At 41.1% G+C, this 27,572-nt stretch overlaps 1 long non-coding RNA gene across 1 annotated transcript; it reads left to right on the forward strand.

The window, feature by feature from the left end:
• Window positions 1-538: 538 nt before the first annotated feature.
• On the forward strand, window positions 539-5,802 carry LOC122877683. Its single transcript, XR_006378304.1, has 4 exons — window positions 539-1,585; window positions 2,121-2,146; window positions 2,253-2,580; window positions 5,218-5,802. It is a non-coding gene; the product is annotated as an uncharacterized LOC122877683 (long non-coding RNA).
• Window positions 5,803-27,572: the final 21,770 nt, after the last annotated feature.

Consider the following 27,572-nt stretch of genomic DNA (forward strand, 5'->3'; position numbering starts at 1 on the left):
TCAAGATGATATCTGATGCATTCCATTATCAGGAGATGCTGTCTCTGGATGCTATGATGCAGTATTATTTTAATGCAGAGCTGCACATAACTAAATTAAATTGGCTACCTGGAGTTTTCATGTCTGTTTTATTGTGACACCCCATACAGGTGACACAGCAACTACAGGGACCTACTGTATGCTACAGGGCCCCAAAATGGGATAAAAATGAGACACATCATATTTGCTATTAGACAGAAAGCCACCACAGGTCAGTCCATGCTTTAAGAGCTTCTTCTTTACTGTTTGTGTGTGTGTGTATGTGTGTGTGTGTGTGTGTGTGTATAATTGGATGAGTCTTCAATAATGTGTATGTGTTTTAAGTTGGTGCACTGTCGAACTGCATGCACTAAGTCTCAGGAACAGGCAGCAGTGTAGTGAAGTGCAAAGCTCTCAGCCAAATCAGGTATTCCAGATAGAGGGATGGAGGGATAGATTAATGGCAGTAGGGATTGACGGAGAGTAGGGGGGAGGGAGGGACAGATATGGGGAGAGACAGTGCAGTGATATACAGTAGGCTTTACTTAGACAAGTCGACTCCTCTGTGCCATTAGGCCTAACAGGGTCAGACTGTGGGAGAGCCATAGTGTAGAAGTAAAAGAGAGGACTGCTATCAAATAAATAGGAACATCTGCCTCAGTGTGTGTCTACTGTATGCTTGTGCATGTGTTTTTACACGACTAACACACATTTTTACCAGCCCTCGTTTGCTATTGCTCTTTGAAACACACATGCAACTCTAAATATCAGACAAAACTTTATTCAACTTGATTCCATTTGAGTAGCTGTTCTCTAATGTCTTTTTTTGCCAAGTGGAATCCCTCATAGAAGCGGCATATTTGTGTGTTATGGAGGCAGACAGCTGATAGTGTCCATTTGTCATGCTGTCAAGTTAATTACCAGATTCAAAAGGAGAATGAGATTACCCCCTCCCCTTCCAACGGACACTCACACCTCCACACTTGCAACACACACTCTCTCGCGCGCACACACCCACACACACACAGAAACATACACACTTAAGTGTCACAAGGTTATTTTCAGTGTGCATTGGAACAACTTACTGGAGTAGAGTGGACAACATCAGAAGTTTAGCACAATTGCACAAGGTCAGGCCAATGTCTTTAGCTGTGAGTGTGTGTCTGTGTGTATGTTACAGTGACTGAAGCCGCAGGTTACCTTTTACATATTTTACTTTACTTCCATCACAGCAAAAAAGGAAATCTTTTGGCTCTTTTTGAAGGTCTTGTTAAAAATGTTCTTTGCTTTTTTCCTGCTCTCCTGCCCACTGAGAAACTAGCTCTTTGCCACAAGTGAAAAGTAATTCTTATGTACTTTAACTGTGTTCTGTGCAAAGAAGTTTGTGTCCATACTTGTGTAATCAAAGAGGACACTTTGAAAAAGCGGACAGATCATTAGCGCATAATGAGCTGAAGTACTTTGGGCAGTGAGGAGGATTTCCTCAATAAGCGATGGCTTAAGGAGATGGATACAAGAGGGTGGAAATCAGATTCTCTCCGCTGCAGACAACCTTTCTTCTCCCCAGGTGAGTCCTCTGTCTCTGTGTATGTTTGAAGTAAAGTACAGCTCAAACAAGTTGGCTAAGAGAATGAATAAAGCATTTTGGCACCCCGACATGTCTCCAGGTCTTGATAGTTCTCTTGTGCAGCAGATTGCTTCTATTATGAGGACGCATGCTGAAGATCTGAGCTATATGTTCACCAGGCTCCAGACATGTGAGGACAGCACCTACAAAGCGTCTCAGCCCCGACAATAATTCCAGGATGAAAAACACCCTGTTTTTATTGTCATCCACTGACAAACACAAGTATCATAGGGAAGAGAAAGAGGCTTTGATGTGCTTGTAGTGGTACTGAATGAATTACAACACAGGACAGAAGTGGGCTTGTTGCAAACTTGGAAGACAACCCAAGACCCTTGGGAGCCGAGACAAAGAGTACAGGGATATCAAACAAGTGATAAAAGGGAGATGATTCACTCTTGTGCATGTGTGGAGCTTACTTATTCATTAAAACCTTGATTAAACGCCAACTCTCCCTCTTTCCGTCTCATCCTGACAGCCAGGAGTTTTATCCAGGAGCCCGAGGTAATGTGTTTACCTGTTTCAGAGCAGACCCTCTAATGCAACTATTTTCCAATTTCCTTGCTGATCATGTAACTATGCAGCTCTATTAATATCTCTCCCCCCGCAGGGTTTTAAAAAGTCATGGACTGCTTAGTTTAGACGTGATGAGGCTCTGTGACGGCACCCAGCTGGCCAAAGTTCTGCAAGGGTGGCCTTGGTGACATCACAGCAAGTGGCGCGTGACAAACCGGCAGCACGCAAGTCGCGACCCACGAAATAATCTCCGACAGACGAGGACAAGGGCCATCTTGGCTTGGACTCCCACCTGATGCCCTTTTACCCCATCCTCTGCCATCACAAAAGGCAGGCTGGGCTTTCGGAAAGGTGTCAAATGCACAGCGCGTATCGCCAAAAGGAAAGTTGCTTCTTGTCAGGTGATGACAAGTAAGTGACAGGTGAGGAAAAAATTAAACACATCACCTTTTTTTCACCACTGCTTTCTCATGCTGTCAATTAGTCTCAGTCAATCCAGTCATTTCTGTTTAGAGTTGTTATAACAAGTCCAGTCTGTCTTCCCATCCGTCAACGCATAATAAATACGCTCTACAATATATGTTATCTCAACACTTCTGTCAACTGTTGGCAGCAGCGGCCCTCCCTAATTGTGCTGCCATACTGGACAAAATGAGTGCTGCTTCATTTGATCACGACTGGGGGGAATATGAAACAAGTGAAACTCCAGACTTGTTTTGGTTTGTCAGGACATGTTGCTACCCCTAGCCTCACCGAAACTCAATCGCTTCCGAGTCTTCTGATCGTAGATGTGAGACAGAGCTGGGAAGAAGTGACCGAGAAAGTCATCTCCTCAAATGAGAAGACGTGATTGGCTTCTAACGACTCTCCTCTCGGCTGTATTTGACTAAAGAGCGAAGTGAAGCAGTGCTTATCAGTAAAGTAAGTCTGCCACGATGTATTATTAACAGGTGAGGGCGTGCAGGGTTTGCTTGGTTAAGGACTTAAGTGATGTGGGAGTGACACTGTCAATCTTAGCCTTCCTCTGAGAGTCAATTAGGTGATAAACAGGACTACATGGCTTTGGCAGTGGGGAGAAGGCTGATAGGCTGTCCCATGGATGTCCTGGGGCAAGGTAAACTGACAGTACAGCTTTGCTGTCAGGAATGGAGGTAGAGAGAACAATGTGCGGCTGGCCCTGCCACTTGAGAGAGCAGGCTATATGTGTTTTTATGTCGACATGCATGTGTGTGTACGTGTATTATGTTCTTCTTTTTACTGTGTATGTGTGTGTTTGTCTGCTCAGCTGACTGAGCTGAAGAAACTGAATGTGGTAATGATTCTTCTCCAAAAAGATCAGTTTGGATGGTAATACTGATGCTAATGAAAATGATGATGGAAGTGACGATAATTGAGATGGTGATGGCTGTGAATATTGATTAGTCATTGTTCTATCGAAACACATTCTCCAAATGTACATGAATGTGTTCAGTATAAGGAGAGAACTTTGCAGAAATATGCTCATGCACATATTTGTACTGTATGCATGTGTGAATATTTTTATGCCTAGTCAATACGCACATTACATCCTGTATGCATTATGTTTTCAATATAACGTTATGTTTGTGTGTGTGTGTGATACAGTAAACAGCTTTTTACTAGTTTATATTTAGTTTGCGTTGTCAAATCTCAAAGTAGGTAAGTCAAAAGCATGATTACATGCTCATTAAGTATGTAGATCCTCAGGTCATACATTGCAGTCCTTTTCATAAGAATACATTAAGTATACAGAAGCAGTGTACTGCATATTAACAGAATTGCATTATGTGTGTTTTCCACCAATGTATATTTATCCAGCATGGTAAAACCACAATGTGGCTCAGTTGAGGGAATTATTATGTGCTCATTAAGTAGAGTAAATTCAGGTCGTACACAGTGGCTTTTTTCATATAATTAAGTGTGTCAATATAATGAGATAATATTCTAATATCTTCTTTCTCCATGCCATTTCATTCACGCTCAATACTAAGCTGAGAAAAAAAAGGCTCAACAAATGAATTTTAATGAGTGGTTAGCCATTATTACCCTAATTATTTTCCAATTAGCAAACTGTACACCACATCAGCACAGTACAGAAAGATCAACTACTGTACCATACCATAATACACATCCTCTCTTATCTGTAAATAACAAGAAACTCAATACTGGGCAGTAAAATACTCCACAAAGGATAGATCATTGTGCGTGCACTGCATGAAAATAATTTTTCTCTTATGTTTAATGTGTGTGTATGTGTGCCGAGCATTGATTTTTAAAAACAAAATGTATTTCTATAAATTCAGGAATAAAGAAATTATCGTCGTCTTTAGTCTTCACAATCAGAAGAAGGTTGTACATTATTATGTGATGATGGGCTGTATTGTAAGTATAGTATGAGCGCCACCCATCTCTGCTCAGTACTATTGCAGTCCTCCGTTCCGATGAACACGCCCTCCACCGCAGCCATTTTCTGTTGAACCACATCTGCCACATCTGCGTAGTGTTTGACCTATTTTCTGCCATCTTGCCTTGTATGTGTAAAAGAAAAAAATACAAATGGTGTCACTCTATTCCAGTCAGCTCAGTTATTTTGGGGCAAAAAAGAGCCGTCTTTGGGCGTATATGTAGCGTGAAATGCAAGTGGCGGAGGAGTGACACTGTCAGCTCGTTTTCTCCACCTTGTCTGTCGGTCGCGGAGCATAAGAGCTGGTTGGCTAGACAGGCGGGGGCTATGGGGTCATTGTGTGTGTACGGAAAGATGCGCTGAGTGAATAACCTTCTCCGATAACAGCTGTCAGATCCACCAGAGCAGAGCAGAGGACAGAAGAGCAGGCCCAACCAGGCCCAACCCAGACACAAGACTGATAGGGGTGGATGGCAGAGGGGGTGGGCATGGGCTGGACTGTCTGCCAGCCTCGAATGCTGGGGGGTGCTCAAGGGTTTTTGATAGGTGGCCACACCGAGCCTCTTGACGGGGGTCTCAGCACCTAGGCAGCTTATTGTTTAACACATTGCTCATCTCTTTTATTACCCCAATGCAGATTCCACGCACAGCAGTGCAGAGCACACAGGCCCAACAGTGGCCCGGGACGCCGCCTTTGTTGAGGTGTCAGTTGCCGTCGCAGCATCTCAGCATGGTTCACCACTGGGCATGACAGGGGATGCAGACCCCATGAAGGGGGATTAGCACCACACCTATTGTCTGAGATGCTGGATTTGGCTGCATGGCTATTCAACGACTGTATTTCTATTCTTTGGCACTTGACAGGGACGCTCAGTGGCCCCACTTTTGTTCCGCTGCAGTATCAGAATGTGTTCATGTCATGCCCCCAGCCTAGGCCCTTATTATCTCAGTTGACATGACGAGGAAAGGTGCGATGGTAGATTCTGTTATTGCTGTTTGCTGCCTGACCTGCAGGTTAGGGTGTTTTTTAATGGGTTAGGTAGAAGCTTGCTTCTCATGTATAATTTACTGTTGATTCTGTTAATGCTGAAAGGAGAGCATGTTGACCGAGACTTAACCTATGTGGGTTTGGTCGGATTTGATGTTATGAATACAAAATTAAGGGATTTTTTGGGTGTTTGTTGGTTTTGTTTTATTTGCATTCATTTATGATTCAAATCAAATCTCATCCATTTTGTTTCACATGGAGTTCTTTGAATAAACCACAATTTCCAATTGACAGATCATTGCTGTTCGTTGTCCATTAGTCATGTATAGAGTGTATTTTTAAAGTCACTGCAAAAAATGTGACCGTATGTGGCTTTTGTGTATTTCGCATAACCAATAATTGTGAATATGTGTGTGTGTGTGTGTGTGTGTGTGTGTGTGTGTGTGTGTGTATATATATAATATAATATAATATAAAATTATACAGAAAGTATTACATAGAACACAAATAAAAAACAGATTATATAAAATATGTTTATATCTTTAGTCTGGGGAAAAAAAATCCCACATAAATTTTGATACATTTCTTAAATAAAAACAATATCTGCACTTTGCTTCCATTCAGCTGAGAACAATGTGGTAATGGATGTTTAGTGTACCTCACTGTGTACAGTGTTTCACAGGCCAAAAACCTCTGCCCAGACCCACAGTACTCATTTCTATATTGAGAGTGCAGTTTGGGCAGTAAAGCACTGTGGAAAATAGTGATGGATGGCTCCTTGGTCTCTCATAGAATAGAGGCAGGTTTTTTATTTATTTATTTTTTTTAGATTAAAGCAGCAGCTCAAGGAGATACAGGTTTACAGTAAATTTATTTTTCCCTGCTGTGCTGCCTGAAAAAAAAAAAAAGTCAACTTTAGAATTTCTTACATTTTTGGCATTTGGGGCCACTCTCATGCAAACACTGTTAACGCAACATGCTCTCCCCATTCCACTCAACCGTCGCATCTTAAAAGATAAAGCATATATAGGTTGCCTGAAATCTTCCTCAGCTCTTGACTCATTATTTCAGACAATAAACAATGAGTCATTTGGAAAATGTCCCCCTGCTCGGATATAGAAAAACACTTGCACATGCAAACAAATTATGTGATCGTTCTGCAATTGTGCAAGCACTGCCAAAGCATGCTCCAATGTTGATGATACAGTAAACAAAACTCCATTGTGACTTCATCCAGACTTAAAACTGAATTGCAGACATATGCTTCACTGTACACTATCCTGGTCTGAATTTAAGGTTTTGTTCCCTCAGCTCTGTTTATCAAAAGATTTTCCACATACCTTTCCAGGAGATGTTGAAATAAAGAGATGAGAAAATCCTGCAAAGCATAGCTCACCGGTGCTTTGCCAAGGAACAATCCCCAGACAAAAGAAGCCCCATACCTCAGAAATACCACAAGTGCTGAAATTGATATTTCTATTACCAGCTATTACAAACACAGTTGCTTTACAACTGCTTTGCAACTGCTCATTTGTGGGCATTAAGAGGAAACACTCAAAGAGTGTGTAGAGAATACCGTTTTTGTTTTTTCTCCCTCATCTCTCACCCTTGTCGTAGTGTTGATGTCACTGGAAGGTGAGCAACTGGGTCGTGGGTAGCTCAGAGGTTGTGGAGGTTTTACTGGCCTTGATCCCTGTCAGGCAGCCATAATGAGGAGGTTCCGCTTTCCCCATCAGCACGGAGTAAGGATGCCATAAAGGCCTTGATTGCAGCTGCTGCAGAACACTCCTCCACATGGCAGAGTGACTCTTGAACTCCAATCATCTGTCTGGCTCATATACAACCTGCCATCTCCTCAGACCCTTTTGTCAATGTATATCACTTGTAGTCCTGCTACTCCTTAAACATGCCAAGTTAAAATATAATGGAAAGAACTTAAAATGTAAAAAAAAATGTTCTTCATGACACACAATAGTTTTCTGAGCTGTCACATGAAGTGCTAATGCAGTTTTGCTTCTCCTGGAGATTCAGCTTCTTGTGCCTGAGTCTGTACAGTCAACCTGCTAAATATTGATCACGCTCTAAACAGGCTGAAAAAAAACACTACTGTGCACGTTTACCTGTTAGACAGAACGTCATGTTGTCTTGTTAAAGCCCCAGTCCATGACAGCAGGGTGGCTCCCCCTGTTGAAACAATGTCACTCCATCATAGGTTGTGTCTATACAGTGATTTACTGGGTTAAAAGTCTAGCTCTTTTTCACTCTTGTTATTTATTCTGTGCTTTCATACCAATAACAATGCCTGTCTGCAAAACATTAGTTATGTACATATTTTAGGATATATTGATAATGTTATTAAATACATAAATCAAATTAGAATTTTTAACGGTATATAATTATACATAAAGTTTAGACGGCAAAATAAATTCCAGCTTGCCGTGTATGTCTAAGAGGATAATATAAGTGTGGTAAAGGGGGGCAGGCAGGGGAAGATTTCTTCAACGTTATTTGGGCAGCCACAACAGAGTGTGGGCGGTGACCAGACATGGCAGAAATCTGGAAGAGGTGTCCCACGTTGTGTAAGTCGCTTCCAATTCACTGGAACACCATGTTCATTTACAATCAGCCCCGTAATTAAGGGGAACGAACCCAGAAATTATCAATCAGTTAATTACTGGGATGCTGCAAAACAAATCTAGCTCCTGATTGAAGCCCACAGGCTGCCCTTACAAGATGCTGTCTTCATCCAAATGAAATCAGAAAGGTTTGTGAATTGACCAACAAAAAAACAATGCCTATTTGTCATTCAGTGTGGCAACACAGTGTAACAGATATTTAAAAATATTTCTTACCTTTATATTTTTATATGCCCTAATATTTTCAGAGCAGCTCAGTTTAGCTTAGATTGCCCTTTTTGAGCCTTAAAAATAATTTTTAGGTGGAGGTGAAATTTGAATTCACCTATTAATTTACAGTGTTGTACCTGTGGCTTGGCAACTATCCAGGTTTAAAGCACTGATATATTTTTTGCAGTTGTGCAGGCCAGTGGCACAATAAATATGTCACTTCACATGTAACAGTAACATGTAACCAGCTATTAACTCCCCAATGACTAGGAAATGGAGAAGTAATTCAATTGTGGAATGCCACGTTTAGTGGTTTCCTTGTGCTTGAAAATTGTACAGTAGGAAAATGCTTATGTTGTAAAAAAGGCAAATTATCTTGAAGCTTGGTTGGAAAAACTTGGTATTTATTTCGTTTTAGTGGTGGATAGAAAAAAAGGGGGGTGAAAAAATATATACATAAACACAACACAAATGCACACACACTTATAGTATAAGAGCTGTGAGAGAGCTTCTTTTCCCTCAAATGACCATTCCTTGTTATATTTTTCTTTCTCAAACATCACAGACTCATTGACACAATCATTATTTTATGACCTGTTTTATTTACTCATTTAATCGCAGACAATTGCATTAAATCCCAAAACAATTATATTGCTGTTTTATGCATTTTTCATTACATTTAATGCAGTTATACTGTATATTCTATGTATCCAACACAAGCATATGTAAAAACTCCCCAGCTGGAAACTCTGCACACCACAGTGTTTATTGTGACAACTTTTTTTCCCATACGGGAAAGAGAAGGACCTATAAATTGCTTTACTCAGGACCTCTATTTCCCGTCGATACATTTCCTCTGCCCCCTCTAGGCATTGGAGCATCAAAATGCATAACAGTCCCCTGATAGTGTCAGCAACCAACAACTCATCTCTAAAGTAAATCCTGGCCAGATAGAATTAAAGGGGAAGTCCTGTGTTTTTCTTGTGCAATAACACTTTCTTGATTTATCTCTCTATGAGAGATGTCATAATAAGAGACAGAAATGAAAAGAAAGAAAATGCATCTTGGCAGTCCAACAGATGACAACCCATCAGGCATCTACTATATGTGAAAGTACTGGAGTCCCTTAGATAGGGCCTGTGCAATAATAGATCTTGTATAAGAGTCAGTCCCAGTCTATCTTGCCTTCACATATATTATGATAAAACCTGTCATTACCAACAGAAGAATATTTCCTCATATTGGCTCTAGTTTCAGCGTTGCTTGGATTCTATTTCTTTCCTTTTTTAAAAACTGCTGTTTCTTTTTAGTCATGTTTTCATGTCTTAGCCTCGTTGCTTCTCTGAGCATAATGCAGATTGCACAGTGCCACGGATCTGAGCTTGCTCCGACTTGTTTGAAGTGACCCCATAGCCGGTGACTACAAGATGTTTTCTGGGAGCTGCATCCAAACAGGGATGCAGCAGGAACAGGGTCCTCTGCTGGTGGCAGGCGGGGGGAAGATTGGAATGAGACTCGAGAGGCCAAATCACTGAATCTGGGCCCAGGGTTTTTTGGCAGGCAGCAGTGTGTGAAATTTACAGAATTTCTTATGTTGGTTGTGCAGCTGCCTCTGTGCCTGTACCACGGTATTGTCAGACAGTAGCTCTGAGAAAAGACTAGAGGGCTGGATAGAGGGAGTGGAAGAATTCAGACGTGATATTGCCAGCTTTTGTACAAAATACTACAGTGCAGATAAGATGGCAGACTTGGTAGGTGACATTGATTTTTCTATGTATGATAGGACTTCAGTGGCAACATTTCGGTTGGTTAAATTGTTTTTTTTTCTTTTTAGTCTTTCAATTACTTCTGCAATTCTATTGATGTAGCTAGTAGTTCAAAGGAAAAGAGACTGTTCGAAAAAAACATTAAATTTGGAGTAGCAAGAATCAAAGACAAACATCAACAAAAAACAAAAAAATAGGTGCAGTGCTTCAGTTTTTTTTTCTTTGGTCTGTTTTACCCAGTTTTCCTTTTCTGTCTCCTTGTCACAACCCAAAGCCACTTATATTTACATGGCAAGAAGGTGGAAGTGCTGCAGCATGCCTAATTTGCAGCAGGCCCCATGTTTTCTTTACAAATTGCAGTCACATATCATTTAGTTTCCCTGTATTATTGCAAAGAAAAACAATCAGAAAACCTCAAATGGGGGCCACCATACACTGATCTCATCCCTGGCTCCAGCTTCCCTCCCAGTTCATCTCACTAACTGTCTCTGCCTCTGCCAGGATTTGCTGGAACAGATGCCTTCTTATTTTGACGGCCTGCTGCTTGCCTCAGTCAGTTGGGCAGCAGGTCACAAATGCTCACATACCCATGAGGACACATGGGCATACACACACACACACACACACACACACACACACACACACACAACTATGCTGTGATGGCTATGAAGCATGTGTGTTTAACTTACTGGTTGTTTAAGTAAGCTGAGAAGAATCCCCTCAGGTGATTAGTTCATTTGCAAGTCCCCGGCTGTGGAGGCTAGTACAGGCCCGCTGCCCCATTCTCTGCCTTTCTCTGTTTAGCCCTTACTCTCTTTCTGTCTTATTATTTTCACTACCAGCCTTGCTTGCTCCATCTCTACACCCCCCTTCTGCTGTTTGTGTTTCTCTGGACTCTGAGGGAGGAGGAGACAGAAATAGAGCAAAAAAAGAGCAAAAAAAAAAAAAGAATAAAAAAAACTAAGGGAGGAAAAATGTTAAGCTAGCTAGAGTAATAGCGCCGGCCTTTGTCCTGCACTCATTATTTTCGCTTTGATTACAATCTGGAGCAGCTCAAGTTACCCTAATTCGGCCGGCTGAGGCTCTGGCTGAAATTGTGCTGCGCTGAGTGATGGTTGAATTGAAGCTGCCAGGGGGTCAGCACTGGATCGGGTGTGGAAAGACGAAATAATAATAATAATAGTGAAATAAATAAATAAAAATGCAAAACAAAGGCAATATCTGTGGTATAATGTGACAAACGTGCAGCATCATAATAAACACAATCTCCGAGTACATTTCAGTCTCATTCAGCATGGAAGAGATGTAAACGATGAGACCAACCGTGTAATTCCTTCAGGGACACTTTCATGCCAACGGGACGTCTTGTTTATGCCAGAACGAGATTGTTGAGAAATGGTCTCAGTGTTGCACAGCACTGAGTGGATGGGAGAGCAGGCAGGCATGCTGGGGTTCTCTGGCCAGTGACGGTAGTGCCATGGGAGGGGAATGAGCGTTGAGGACGCCGCCTCAGGGCCAACCACCACTAGACACTGAGCACTGCAGAGGCCCGGTCCCCATGTAGTACTAATCACAACCCCCTGCTCCTTCCATCTGTTCTCCATCAGCAGCCTTACAGTACCACTCCACCGCTTTACCTCTATCCACCCTCCATCCTCTTCCCTTCTGGCTATTGCTCTCACTGTCTTTTAACCTTCTGTAGCTGGACTCTCCTTCCTTTTTGGTTTTTAGATTTTTCCTTGTCTGGGTTTTCTTTACCTAGTACTTGTAAGGATTTGTAATCGCTAGCTGAGGGCAGAGGCTTTAACCTTTTCACCTTAAATATTAGCCTGTGTTTTCAAGCTTTTTGTCCTGCAGCTAAACTAAAACACATAAAATAGAACACAACATATTGATCCTGAAAACTTTCATGCAATGTGTCTTTGTCAGACTTTTATTTTCCCTCCTACATAATGTTTCTCAGTTAACCTCCCTTTTGCCTTCTGGTCACAGCACGTAATCTCGTAGAGATGGCAGAAAGTGTCATCAGACAGATGTGAGTTTTCTAACTACGACACCGCCGTCACTTCAATTACTAGCCTGGTTCACAGTTGTACTATAGCTATGCTGATTTCTGCTGCCCTTAATGATCAGATTAGAGTTACTAATTAAAAAAAAAAGAAGGAAAAAAAACAATATTACGAGCTGCCCTAACGCTTCTCTGGGCGGTGATGAGTGAGGGCAAAGTTATTATTCTTTTGAACTCCTGCGGTGTGGGGGAAAGACAGCAGACATTCAAAGCAGCATGACGTTTGGTGTTTGTTATTTCTTTTTTACTTTTTTTAATTCCTGGGCCTGAGATTTATGGCTTGATAAGTGCCTCGAACTTTTCTCTTTTTCAAATGGGGATAATTTAAATACACCTCACAGTCAGAGAGTGCTTTTCTCTCTTTCTCTTCCTCCTGTTCTTTCTGTTCATCTGTTTCTCTGTCTTGCTGTGTTGCTCTGGTCTTTCCTATTCTGCTTATTATTTCAGCCAGGGGTTTTCCCTGCTATCTGTACCATAGTGGACGTGATTTTTTTATTTTTTCAAAAATTGGGATTTACTGTACCTCCCTAAGTTTTAATGCAATTCAACCTCCTGTTTTTAGAAATACATGACATGCCCACTGTTTTTCTTTCTCTAATGTATTTAAGCTTTTAAGTCATGTTCATAAGCTCATGTATTCTCACTTGTAGAAAAAATGTCTCACACAGCATTATGGCTACAGCACACAAATGTTGTGAGTAGAGAGAACTGTAAATAAAACATGTTTGAGGCCAAGAAAATGACCCACATACACAGACATGCTCTCCTGCTGTGCATTTAATCCATTTCACCTACTTGCCTCAGATTTTTACAACTCTGTCAGAACTTTTGGCCTTTTCTTTTTTTCCAGAGCAAGTGTAAGGAAAAAAACCCAACAAATTTACACATGGATGTAGGTCATACATTTTGGACAGAATATATTTCTCATAGATTCTCCATACTTTACCATCTCACCCAGGAGCTTCCTGTGGTGGTGCCCACCAAGCTATCGGCGGACAGCACTTCCTCATTTAGCCATTACATCATTTGTTTCTATTTCCTGTCAAGCGTGACTGCTCGACAGCCCATCCGTATAATTAAAACGACCTTTAAGCAATTTGCTGCTGAGTTTCTAATATTTTTAGCCTGGTCATTATTCCCAATGCACAGATGTGGCACGTCAAGCAGGGAACACCGGCCTGACAGCATCTCACTCCTATTGTTCATTTGGGAAAAAATTTGGGTATAGGTAGTCAGGTTGGTGATGGAGCTGTTGCCCAATTTATTCATTCAAGTGTCAGTTATACAGACAAATATGTGTAGCTCCAATGTGGGGCTGAATTTTGGAGCTGTTACAGCCTGTCAACATAGTGAGAGCACAGTCATTAATCACCATACATTTGATCAGAATGCAGCAAACCTCTACTGTTTCCTGTGATGGAAGGACAATGGAAGGCTGTTAGATCTTGTTCCGCTAATTGGGTTAGTCCAGCTAATGGCCATTTAGATGGCGGATAACAGGGAGGCATTTTACTCCACAAAAGTGGTGATGGAAGCAGAAGCTATCATGTATTTGAATTATACTCAATTTTTGGTAATGCTTGCTTCCGTCTTAGATTATAATGTGAGGATACTATGGTAAATTCTACTGTGCAACGTTGGCTTGGTTGCCAGGTAATTATTTTTAAAGTGTACTTAAGTGCCACAGAAAAACGCTCTGCAGGTATTTGTTTCGTTATTTTAATCCCTCATTCCATGTGTGATAGGTTTGACAGTTTCGTAGAAGGTATGCAAGAAACCGTGTAGAGTGGAAATCAGGAATGCCACAAGTGGTTTATAATTTGAGCAAAATGCTATATGTGAAATCACATCACCCGCTTCTCTGTATCCCTCACAGTTTCAGCACACAAAGCATTTTCAAAGAAATGTTACCTCAAACTCGTTTGAGAAGAACAGCAGCCCACTGTACAGGGACATGGGAATTGAGAAGGGAATTAAAATTACAATACCCGCATGCCCAGCTGCCCAATTCAAATTGCTCGGCTGTTTATATGCTTCTCTGTGCAATATCCTGCCATTGAGCTTTGTGCAAGCCACGCTAATAATGAACTGTCTCTGGTGTAAGGATTTCCGTGTGCAGGTCATGAAAATTGGAATAGAGGGAATAGATATGTGACTGTACCGACCTAAATGGGCTAAGGGGTTTGCTATTCTCCAGCCAAATTCAATGCTACCGTTTTTGTGGTGTCCAGTGGAAATGACTGTCCAGTTGCTGTGAACACATGGCCAACTTGACACTACTAAGAGCAACTCAAAAAGTTAAATAACCCCAGTAATATCGGGAAATAAACAAAGACTGGTTGGCGTCATTGGTTGAGTGTAGCTCTGGGCGCAGTTTCTATTTGGCTGCCAGCGCAGTTTCTGGCCTCGTTGTTTTCTTCCAAATGAGAAAGAAATGTTGTTTGCCCCCACCATGAGTGAGCGGCCGCTGAAATGAGGAATAGGCCCACTCCTTCACACAGAGTAACGTGACAGGCTGCATGACATCACTTAGCCAAAATGGATTGCCACTTCAAAATGGGACAGTTCTGCCCAGTGTTAGCAGGGCTCTCACTGGAAGAAAATAATTTACTCTGAAATGTATTCAATGTATTTTCATTTTGTTTTAGTTCTGGCAGCGGTGTTGTTTTTCTGTGGGTGGCAAAGATTAGTTGGCAGTGTTTGGTATCTTCAGTCTTGGATTTGTGTGGCAAAAGTGAATTAAAGATGAGAATTAAAACTCCCTAATTAGAGCTGTTGACAGTATTTCACGACGTCCTATGGTGTGTTTAATAACTTGAGTTCAGCTGTATTTCCCAGGTATGATATTTAGCTAGTGAAGATTACCTTGTTGACTCCCACAGACTAAATTTAAGGAAATCATATTAGTTGATTCTAAATTATAAATATTACAGACCCTGGGGAGAGCAATAGGAAAAATCTGATGGCTAGACCAAAGACTGCCAGTGTTGGATGTTCACACCCAGTCAAAATAAAGGCATGGGTGTTTGCTGATTTGCAGCAAGTTAAAAAGGGTTAGTTCACCAAAATCACAAGAAAGATATTTCCCCACTATCATCAAGCCATGCAGTATCCAGTCTTGGTTTTATTTACTGAGATTCTGAGATATTTACTGCTTATACCTCTGCCGCCACCCTATTGGAATCTTTAATTTGAAAATCTCATCAACAATGTGTCTTTCCAGAAACAAACCTGGGTTACTTAATATAATCCACAGACCCTGCTGTCAACAGTTTCCATTAGAAACTATTTTCTAGTGGGTTTCTTAGCGGGTGACATCTCAAAACTTTGGCAAATGAAACCGAAAATATCTGCAAGCCTAGATATCTCTTGGGAAAGTGCGGAAATGTGTTTTTTCCCCCCTAATTTGTTGTTTATTGAATATGTATTTTTTTCTAATATGTATTTGAAAAATAAAAAGCAAATACACAGCAAGGTCATCCAGTCTGCAACCCTTTTTGGGAGGTTCATATTAGTCAGATGAAATGTTAAATGCACATAGCTTTTTTCCCAAGAGTGTGTAGGAGTTTGTGTGTGTGTGTGTGTGTGTGTGATCCTCCCACCCCAGCTCCACTTTTTCTTAGGTGACCTGTGCACCACTCATGCCCTGGGGGCTTATGCACACACATGGCCTGGTCTGCTGCTCCCAGTCACTTGGAATTTCACTCTAGCCACCGCATATACACTTGCACAGAAATACACACATTCTCACAGCTCAAGCACATCTGGTTTCCAGGATGGCTCTCATGAATGCAGACCTTTTAGCTGCCGATACAGGCAGGCTGCTGGTGTTAATGACTGGGGCATTCCTCGGCTCCCAGGATGAAAATGAGGAGAGGATGCAAAACAGAGGCAGCCATCGCTTCTATGGGGTAACCCAATCCATCCAGCAGGAGCTACGTGTGAGTGTGTTTGAATAAATGCCCGAAGGGGGTAGGCCAGCTAAAGGTCCTCTGGGTCAGAAAAGGCTGCCACAGCACCCTGGCGCGTATGTGCCAGGTTTGGCTTCCTCCCAAAAGTGCAGAGAGGTCACAGCAATTTCCCCAAGTCAGGAGTGGGTCAGGGTTTCACTTCCCTTATGTATCAGTCATTGAAGGATGAGGAGGAGAGTGCAAGGCTTGGTCTTGTAGAATTACCTCCCCAGGACTGCGAGGAAAGTATGCTGTTGTTTGGTAGGGCATGAGGTTATGTGAGGGGAAATGTGAAAGCTACAGAAACTATATTTTTGCAACTCAAAATGTAATTATTCCATTCATAATTGGTGGGGAATTTCCTCACAGATGTCATTATCTTTCTGGTTATTGGCACAGTCCCATGATGCTTTCCATTAAGTTGTTCTTTAACATCAGCACGTCACCTCACCTCACTTGGCAGCAATAAGTGAACAGGGATGCTGTGCTCAGGAACTGAAATTGAATACATTAAGGATGGAAGTAAACCATTGCCCCCGAAAAGAGCTCAATAATGATTTAAGTAGCTTGCTGTAGAAGGGATTATTTTACAGATTTTTTACTTTCTTTTTTTCAGAAAGGTTTTTCTTGACCCAAATAGCAGGCTTCTCTGTCTCTTCTCTGCTCACTTCCTCTCTCCGGTTTGCTTTTGAATCCCCAAAGAAAGGTTGCAGTCCAAACATACTCCATATTCATTGCTGTGTGGTCATTTAGCAGGTTGCTTTGAATACACCCCCCTCCAAAAAAACCCAAAACACCTGTTTGAAGTTAATGGGCCAGTCACCCAAACCAGCCATAGGCGACATCGAGGGACTTAATCTAACAGACTCAGGACTAATACCATCAATACATTAAGTAGCTTGATCCCTATGTTCCAAAATGTATTTGGGGTTGGGGAGCTTTCTGCTTGGCACACATTTCTGTAGATCATGGTGATGATTAACCATCATAAAATGCCATCTCTTGGTAAGTATGACTGACTGTCACTCCATAGCCGTGAAAATTTTGCTTAACACTAGAACCGACAACGGGTTGAATTTACCCGCGCCTGTTTTTCGATTTGTATGTAACTTTGTTTCACTACAATAAGTCACCCATTCTTTGACTTTTCCTAAAAGTGTGTTATGTAGCACCCCCTATTGTTAAAAAATGTCAAGATAAAGCCAGATTTAAAAAAATTAAATTTATACCTATAAGTGCCAGCAAGTAAAATTGACGCCTATAGAGAACGTTTTCGTCCTATTAATTTCGCATGTTTTGATAAACATTCTATTGGTGCCTTTTGTCTACTACCGTGTGTGATAGAGCTGTGTCAAGTCATAGGCTAACCTTCAGTTTGGATAAGAGAAAGAGAGTTATGAATGCAAAACAGGGATTAGACTTCCTCTATGCATTGAGTGAAGGGGAGGTGTCCTGGGTTGATTGACGGGTCATCACCTGGACGTCTAAAGTAGTCTTTCCCTCTGACACAGGTGTGTTTTGCGGTCCCTTCACGTGTTGTGCGGCACCCTCATGTGTTCACCCTCACCCTTATGTGTTTTTTTTTTTGTTTTTTTTTCACCTGCGGAGACTAGGAGTTTTTGACCGCAGTGTAGGCGTGTTTAGCAAAAGTGGTCATTATATATTTTTTCGTTGAATTTTGGAATTGATACGAATTGTTTCTTTTCATAAATATTTTTATATGCAGAATTGTTTGGATGAACGCCAGTCCGAAACAAACAAGCAGGAAGAACAACTTATTTGATTATTCTACATTATTATTATCATGTAGACCTATAAAAACATTGCAATAGTCAATAAGTTTTTCTAAATTGTTTGCTGCATTTAAATTTAGAATATAACTACAACAGCGCAGAGTGGCAAGAGCCACCGTGCGTGGACATGCCCTTCACAGGTGCAGAAGAGCGCAGGAGAAAATGCAAGCACAATAAAACATTCTATAAGTGCCTGAAGTGCTGGGATGCACTTTGTGGGAAGTGCACACCCCAGGTGCTGAATGTCTGCGAAAAATTGTGGTTGAGCAGCGCAAAGCAGAAATAATCACAAAATCAATGCATTCTAATAGCGGGTAAATGTTACCCGTTGCCGGTTTTAGGTATACAGCGACACCTGGCAGTTCTAGTGTTAAGTGCATAGGAAGACAGCCAATATTGGTTCATCAAAATGGACTAGTAATTGGGAGCCCTCCAGTGATGAGTATTATGAACTGAAAAACCTAATGGTGCAGGTTTTTAATATCTCAGAAAGGAATGCAACTCAATTTGAGCACTCACATATCCCATACTTCTGGCCCAAGACGGCTCAGTCAATATTTGGGAACATGAACCACTGTTGAGCTATAGTGGATTGTAGTGAATGCTCATTTTTATGAAGAGTCATCCAAGGGCAGAAGAGAAAGTCAAGAGAAGTCTCTCTTGATATTCCTTCATATTTATTTATTTTTTTTGTTTATTTCTAAATTTGCTACACAGCGTTTCATGTTCTGGCAGCAACCTTAAGGTTTTACCATGCACACACCCATCCCATATCATTAACAATTAAGGAGTATTTATTGGCGCATATAAAAAAACTATCAACATGTGTCCAGGGATAGTTACGTGGTCCGCCGCCTCGGGAGCCTGCTGCCCTGCTAAGATCGAAACCCATCAGAGCTCTGTCCTTTCCAGCTGCCAGGATAAATCTTAGTAAAAAATGAGCGCACAGCGCTGCCCACTATTTTAAAAATACTAATCCCACAGAAGAGATGAGAGTAAAATAAATAAAATAAGAGGAAAAAAAATGTGTTGGTGGTTCTAGAAAATTCTCACATTGAAATAAACGATGAAATAAAAGCAAACAAAAATTGGAAAAATAATTTAACTGCTCCCATCGTCTGTGTTGCAATAACACATTTCAATGGATGCATGATTAACTTAACATCTGAAAGCACGACCCGGCCACCAGGACGCTACAACAAACAGGCAACCTGTGTGGCACTCGAGCTGTTGATAACAAAAGCCATCACCCTGTGCACCGCTAAGCAGTTACCACATGATTTTATGAGAGCCATGCTCATTTACGAGTGCAATCAGTTGCAACCCAATGCCCCATAGGATGTCAGTATTAGCACCCCTCTTTGTCCTATGATGATGGACTGTCTGTTCAATGGCGTTATTGTAGCTCTAGTGGCCATCCAGGGAGTAATACATTGATAACAATATCAGCTCATAAAGATGGGCTGTTAGAGAAAAGGTCACTCCCTTTCTTGCCCGTACAGTATCTCTCTCTCCCCTCTTTTTGTCTCATGAATCCTCCCCAGATTCTCCGTCACTCCCGCCCTCTCTCTCTCTCTCTCTCTCTGTCTGTGTCTCTCTATCTTGCTTGTTCGGGGTGACGACGGCTGCCCCTCGGTGTGTAAGGAAGCTGGAATGTCATGTTTTAACTGGAGTTAGAGGTATGTTGCCAGGCCAGACAGAGGGAACAGATGGCAGTGTGACATGCCCAAGGTCATCTGGCATGCCTCTGTCAGGAGCGCTGGATTTGAAATCCAACACTTTTTTGCCTGCTTCCTTTTTCTTTCTTTAGGATTTCTCCTCTCCCGCCCTCCCTCCCATCTTTCATTCTTTCTTTCGGTTCTGTCTCTCGCCTCTTTATCACTTACTCCTTTCTCTGTTTTTCATTCCCTAACCCTTCCCCTCTCTCCTCCGCTTGCCCTGTCTCTTACTCCTTTTCTCTGTTTATCGCCCCTTCCCACCTCAATATAGGTCACAAAGCCTCCTGTACAGGCTGCTGCCTATCTCTGCTTAAACACACTGCCCCCTAAACTCTCCTGACTATTCACATACACACACACATTCACCTCATTGAACATCCTTATTCTTTTTCACTTCCTTTCCTCTTTCTCTCCCACACACGCTCTGTTAGAGTCACATCGGCTCCGTACCCAATAGAAATGTGCCAAGCTACCTTTGTCTCCTAAAGTCTCGCCCCAAACAGTCCTGTCAGCAGAGATGTAGAAAGAATCCAAATGGGTTTTAATTACCTGTGCAGCCATGCCTGGAAGGTCTTGCACCGGAAATCCCAACCATACCAGGACAGTAAGCATGCCATGTCACAACACATGGCTTCTTTGTCTTCCAGCTAATTTCCAACAGAAGCATAAAGTAGAAAGAGAAAAAAACAGTGGAGAAAGGAGGGGAGGTAGAGAGAGGAGGCAAAGATGGAAAAATGCAGTTTCTGCTTCCTGCCTTACCATCTTCGCTGAATGTTTTTGAGGGGTTGTAGCAAAATCCCAAACAGAGCAGAGCAGAGCGCAATGTCCTCACTTTACCCGAATTTTGTCAGAAGCGTTAGTTTCAGCTCAGCAGGCAGAGCCGTTTGTCCCAAAACAACATTGGCTTTTTCGCTTTTTCTGTGATAAAGAAAACATTGCAGGGGTGATGCAAAAAGCAGGTTGGGAGGGTAAAAAGTCAAGGGCGGAAACACAGAAAATTTCCATTCATGTAATTAACATTTTGGGAATAGCCAGCTGCATACAGTACAGGATGTGTGAGATTTGCTTGTTTATCAACCATGTCAGACAGCGCATGTCCATCCTGCCCAGTACTGGTAACCTCTCGTTATATTTTTAATGTTCCCCGGTGACACTCCTACGGGTGCTTTAGCTCCATTTGCAGCTATCACTGGCTGCTCTCAGCAACACAGTGGCCTGTACAAATCTGAGGTGAGAGGTGAGAATGACACCATGACAACAGCAGCCACCCAAAGTGACTTTTCTTCGACAATGAGCAGTTCCAACAAATAAATACACAAATTTGCTTTTGAGAGACCTCTTTTAACTAGGTCTGCCTTTCCCCCCAGATCACTGACTCAAAACAGTCTGTATTCTGTTTATTAGCATGTGTTTACGATTGGTATTTGTAGTCATTGGGGCTGTGTTTGTCGTTGCTGTTGTGCAGGCCCTGTGATTATGCCTCGTTTTTTTGGCAGAGGGTTGTCTGAATATTAACAACATAACAATGCTAGGGCTGATTAGCCTTGAATGCAGCATAGACGGCAGATCTCTATCTGGGGTGATACAGCAGTAAAATCATGCTGGGAGAAAGAGAGAGGGGAAGCACAGAAAATGGGATAAGGAAGGGAGGAAGGGAGGGAAAAACTGTTTCAAATCTTCTCATCTACAAAGGTTATTTTCTGAATAGTAATAGTCTTTCAGCATAAAACCGCATGTTTTTCCTTGAATAGAAATATGCGTAGCCACAAACAGAGAGCATATGGATGTATTTATGGCACCGCTTGCAGTGTTGGATGTGTAATGTTGAGACTTTAAAAAGCCTCTTTTCATCTCTTGTTGTTTCTTACTTTCCCCTGCTTTTTCAAAAGGCATTTTGGAATTTTAGAATGGAATTACAAGGTATATTACAAATAAAAGCTAGTATAATTTGTCGCAGTTACACCTTATAAACCTACTCGATGTCTGTCACTTTTGCGGTTGTGGGAATGCGGAACATTTGCTGTAAAAAAAATAAATAAATAAAAAACACTGACTGAAGTTTTGGGCAACTAAAAAAAAAAGAGCTAAATTCGCTCACTGGGTTCAACAAAACTCGATGGCAGTCAAAGTTGGGGTCCGGATTGACATCTCGGTGAGAAATTTGATTTTGTGAACAACTCCAAAGTTGTTGCTTTGGCCATTAATCACCCATCCCTGGAGAAGGGAACTCAGTGGAGCACAGGGCCCTTTCTGTGTTGCCACGACAGACTGAAAGCCAAACCCAGCGTTCTTGAACAATAGATGCCCCAACGTGACACCATTTTGTTACAGTGTGTGAGTGCATGTGTTTGTGTGAGGGGGCAGGACGGATTCTTGAAAGTACAGTGACACCTAAAGGCCTAATCCTATAGGCTCTCTGTCTCTCTCTTTCTCCCTCTCTCAAACACTTGAGTCAAGGACATGGTGAAATTTGGAGAAAAACTGATGAGTTTTCACTTTTACTGCACTTGATAGTTCCAAGTGCTTGTACAGGGCATCAAATTCCTCTCCTAATGACATGCCTGGGGCTGCCTGCAGGAAAAGTGGCATTTTCATCTTCCAACCTGAGCATCTGATTGGACATTGGGTGGGAGAGCCAAAAAAAAGGATGCAGCACTTTTTTTCTTTTTTTGAAATGTGCAATTGGAATCTACTGTGTGGCAGTGTGGGTCCTGTTTTTGTGCCCTCAAACTAGTCATTTCTTTTTTATTTTCTTGTTTTGTTATATTTCGTTTCTTTGTGATTTTTCAATGTTTATCCAATGTGAAGGTCATGTACCAACTGTATCTTGTGTGAGTATGTGTGTGTGGACACAGTTTTTAAATTTGTTTAAATTAATTAATTTATTTATTTATTTATTTTACAATATGCACAGGAATGTACTGGAATTATACATAACCAAAATTGGTTTACCTCTTAATATTATTTTATATATTTGTTTAATGTATTTTACTCACCAATTAAATTTGACAGAAATTCACAGTTAAAGAGCAGAAAATTAACATAGTCCTAAAGAACATAAAGATCCCAAAGGTCAAGAACTTTTTTAGGGTTTTTATTTTTTTATTTATATATTCTCTTAATATGACCAACTCAAGGTCATATTTTATCTACATCTTTATTTTCCTCTGCATTACTAAGTATGCTCACACAATGCTATTTTGTTTCCAAGTGAGTCTATATTACAGTACAGATTTGCTCACACAGCACACACACACATAAACACACATTCCCCAGCTGAACAGTACCACTGTAGTGGTGAGATTCTCACTGGGCAGCCCTTTGATCTCGCCTTGTCTCTTGTGTCTGCTTTCACGGCCAGCTCTGCATGCAGAGCCAGTTTTTAATATGGCAGCGCACCCTGGGTCCCAGAGTAACAATAAACTTTACCTTCAACTGTCAGCAGGTCTTAATCACTGGGATTACTGCAGCACTAAATGTTGGATTCCTGTTAATATTCCTGCCGGTGAAAAAGGTAAACAGACAAAAAAAGATAAATATCGCCCACCCCTCAGTAGAAATTTCCTTTGAGTTCACAATCTCATTTTCATCACTTGCAAATATGGCACGGAAGTCAAAAAGGGGAAAGAATGAGCCTTACTTTCGATGAATGTGGACAATCACAATGGAATTCTTTTTCAGCTGTGGGCTTTCTCCCACCAATGTACACTCGGCCATTCTCAAAGAGCCTTCAGCGGAGCTGTTATTTGCTGTCCTGTGAGGCGCCAAAGCTGGAGCTCACCAAGCCAACTAATGGAGCTTCAGAGGCCTGCAAATGGCAGGCAGCGAGCTTGCAGCAGCCTCTGTGGGTAAAATGGATTTAGATATCCATTTAGTTTAGTTTCCCTGCGGAATGAAGAGAAAACAAGCAGGATATTACAGAAACAAAAATTGTTGTTATTGTTATTATTATTATTGTTGTTGTTGTTATTATGATTATTATTATTATGCTGTGGATCAGTATTTTAAAATAGTAACCAGAGGAGTAGTAAAAAATGTATTTTAAATACATTACTGTATACAATATTTGTATATGTACTGTATATAGTATTTGAAATAGTACAAATAGTACAGTATCATTCATTTGCAGCAATGCATTCACAGTGTGAGTATAATTTTTGTTTTATTAATTAATGATATATATTTTTATTATTAATAAAACCATGAGGTCTTGTACTTGGTGTGTCAATAGTTTTAGTTCTTTCAGTGTCAAAATTGTATCTCATTGTGTAGATTTTCCTTACATTCTCCCTAACAGGCAAAATATTTGAAATGAGCACAAACCCAATTTGACAAAAGTCAATTTTATTCTTATATTCACACACCCCAAAAATGGCGTCTAGTGGAGTGGAGCGTGCTGTTTCAGAAGCTAAATCCGTGCTCTGTTGGGTCCAAATATTTTACCATAGCTTAGCTGCTCCACTAAAATCTGCACTTATGTGCACTCCATTGCCCCTTCATCTTGCTTTGAAAACACCACTGGATTAGAGGCCATTGTCTCAGGACTCAGGCGGCTTGACTCCTTGGCGACACGGCTGTACAAGAGTACAGTCACTTCAGGGAAGGGCCACTGCAGGCTCTGAAAGGTTGGGCCTATGAACAAGTGTTCATGCATTTTCAACAGTGATATCATTCACAGGGAATGCAATTCAGGTTGGTTTGAATGAATATATTAAGTAACAAGGGGCAGCCATTTATTTAGATTGTGCTGTATAGTTAATGTTTAGGTAGTGCATGGCTGCACTCTGGTTACATGAGCAAAATGGCTTTGTGTGCATTTGGCTTTTTTGCCCCACAGTTTTTCATCCTCATTCATTCAATTGTATTCCATGGAAGTGACCTTACCTAATTTTTTTTCAAGCACTCTAAAACAGATTTGAATGTATGAATAAACCCATGCAATCACATGCCTGCGAGATCCCCAAAACTAGAACCACATGAATATTTTCATAAATAATGTTTCACTTGCGGGTGAAGCAGGGTTTCTTTTACATTTGTCTTTGGTTTTTTGACGCAAAGCTTGGCGAGTAAAGCAGAGACATTTCCATTCCCCTATTCCTCTTAGTTAGTTGAAATGCTATGAATCTTGCTATCAAAGTGTTAGCACCACAGATATATGATGGCAGTCTTTATTGAAATGATTTCCATGGGTGTTTGTCTCACTCCTGGCTCTGTGTCAGGCTCTTAGGAAGAGAGACAGAGAGAAAGAGACGGGGATAGACGGGTGGGTGGGGGAATATGAAATTGATTAGTTAGCTGGGATGGAAAATAAAGACTTCATCAGGATCACTTTGTGCAGTCCTCACAATCAGCTGTGAAACAATGCAGTCTCCCTAATGATGACAGAGAGGCAGGGACTGTGTGTGCATCTGTGTACCTGCATGATATTTGTGTGTGTGTGTGTGTGTGTGTTTGCTTGTGTTGTGCCACTGAAATGGAAGTGAAAGGGATCAGGAAGAGAGTACGTATTGAGAGGGTTTGTGTGACATTCACAGATTCTCAGTTTTTTTTTTTAAATAACTTATATATATTTATAGATATATATTTCATTGCTGTTCCTCCAACCTTCGGCCAAATTAATCTCCTTTTAAATTATCATTTGAGTGCTGCTGAATTTAATTTTTTAGTCTCATCAAAGATTAGAAGTCTAATTATTTTGAACAGTCATGGTGAAAGACAGTAGAAGCGGTGCTGTTCTGGATGTTTTATTCACACTGAAAACACAACCATTTGGTTTGTCAGCAGATGCAAGTATAAGTTTCCAATCAACAGTATGTCATAAACATTTGGTATTTTCAAGACCTACTGGTGCTTTTTGGTAAAGAAGACTGAAAAAGATAACAAAAGATAAATAAATTCTTTCAGTTAGCTATTTTCACTACACTCAGGAAATTAGGGAAATTATTTTATTTTAGTCCTGATTTGTGATGAGCAGTATTCAGAAAAATATTTTGTAAAGAAAAAGATGGCTACATTAATTAAAGCTTCTAAAAAATTCCCAGTGTTTTTTTTTCTTTTATCAAATTAACCCTTTTTTGCTATACCTTTATCAAGTGTAACTAGATCTCTGTGCACTCTGTTTATGCTTTTAAGATGGGGATTTACTCTTACCATTTGTTTTTTATTGCTAGTTGTGAGCTTTTGTAGCAAGTGATTTGATCTACATCACCAAATATGGCGATAATGTGATACACATCACACAATCCCTTTAAACTATTACAATGTTTAGAATACTTTTAAAATACAGATAAAATTAGGTCCTCACTTAAAAAATGTCTTAAGAGCAGCAGAAAACCAGTCAGGGGAAACAAACCATCTGTATTTCTGTCTTAGTCACAGTAAGGCAGTTACTGTTGGTGGTTCGCGTTCTCCCTCCGAATCATGACACCTTTACATTATGTATTCAGCCATGTAGTCGCTGCCATGGGAACATTAACAGCAGACCTGCTCTGTGTACCTGAAAACCCATTGAAATACATTCGATAATACTGTAGTGGAGGCATGACAGCGATGCTCAGCAGATACAAAACACTGCACACTGAAGCTATAATTGACACATTTTCAGAGCAAAAAATGTTCTTGCTGTGCAAATACAAATAAATTAAAAAAAAAAATTCTGAGCAATCACAACTGAACAAAAGAATACGATATTCTCAATTTTCTAAATTTGCCTCTCTTTTAGAGCCTCTTTAGCTCATCATCAGGGTGCCAATAACTCTGCGTGGCACTGTATTTATGACACTTCAATACACAAGACCATCATTTAAAGGCTAATTGTGAAGTTCTTATTATCAACACCATGGACAGTTGTGAGATTCATTAAACTCAAGTCTCCAACCGTGAGGGAAAGATACGCACCAAACTGGGGCATGTTGCAACAGCCAATCAAGACAGAGCACCGACAGGCAGGCGTCCTATCAGGAGCCTGCTCCAGGTCATGCTGACGAATCACTCAAAACTTTTTTTTTCTCTCTTCATTCGCCTCTCCTTACTTATCTCTATGCTGATAGAGTATTCTGACTGAATGTGAGAATGGCTGAATTGCCACAGTGTTGCTCTCACACTCTCCCCTCCCCTGGTTATTTTGGTACGGTAGAGAAACTGTGGCTGACTCCTGGAAGAAACCCTCTGGCGACTGCTATTTATAGGGAAGGGACACAGTCACATTTGCATCTGGAGCTTATGAGAGACAGAAAGACAGAGAGAATGAGAGAGAACCATGAAGTATACAGTCAATTTTTGAAATAAATAATTTATCCTGTAACAAGTCATTTCTTTCCAGGACAAATAAAGGAGGAAAGGGGAGAAAAAAGGGGGGAGTGTAAGAAAGACTTTGTCCAGATTCTCTTTTCTTGCCCATAAGTGAAAAAACCCCACCTTGAAATAAGACAGGCTGACCCAAATTGAATTAAATCGATTTGGATTCTCCTGAGCCTGCTTTTTCCACAGTGTACATAGTATTATCCTCCATTTCCTGTGACAGTGTCATGAGCAGTATGCATTACTCAGCCCCTTATAAAAATACTCCGGAGCTACGTTATCGATTCATGCGCTTCAATAATTGAGCCGCCAATGCAGAACAATAACGTCCCCGTTGTTCCTATTTGTGCCGTAGAAAGTGCATCTCCCTTAAGGGCTGCTCATGGGGAAAAAGCAGCGGCCTGTAAGCAAAGAGTGAATGAGTGAAGTTCACCATTAGATCAGCAAAATACTGTATGTTTGGGTTGTGACTGAGACACAGAGGACAATCCCTGGGTCTGCCCTTGTAAACCACAGCGCCTGAATGCTGATTAAAACCTGGATATTTTCAGGTTTGATTCCTTG

Source organism: Siniperca chuatsi, linkage group LG6 (assembly GCF_020085105.1).
Source record: "Siniperca chuatsi isolate FFG_IHB_CAS linkage group LG6, ASM2008510v1, whole genome shotgun sequence".
NCBI classification, from domain to species: domain Eukaryota; kingdom Metazoa; phylum Chordata; class Actinopteri; order Centrarchiformes; family Sinipercidae; genus Siniperca; species Siniperca chuatsi.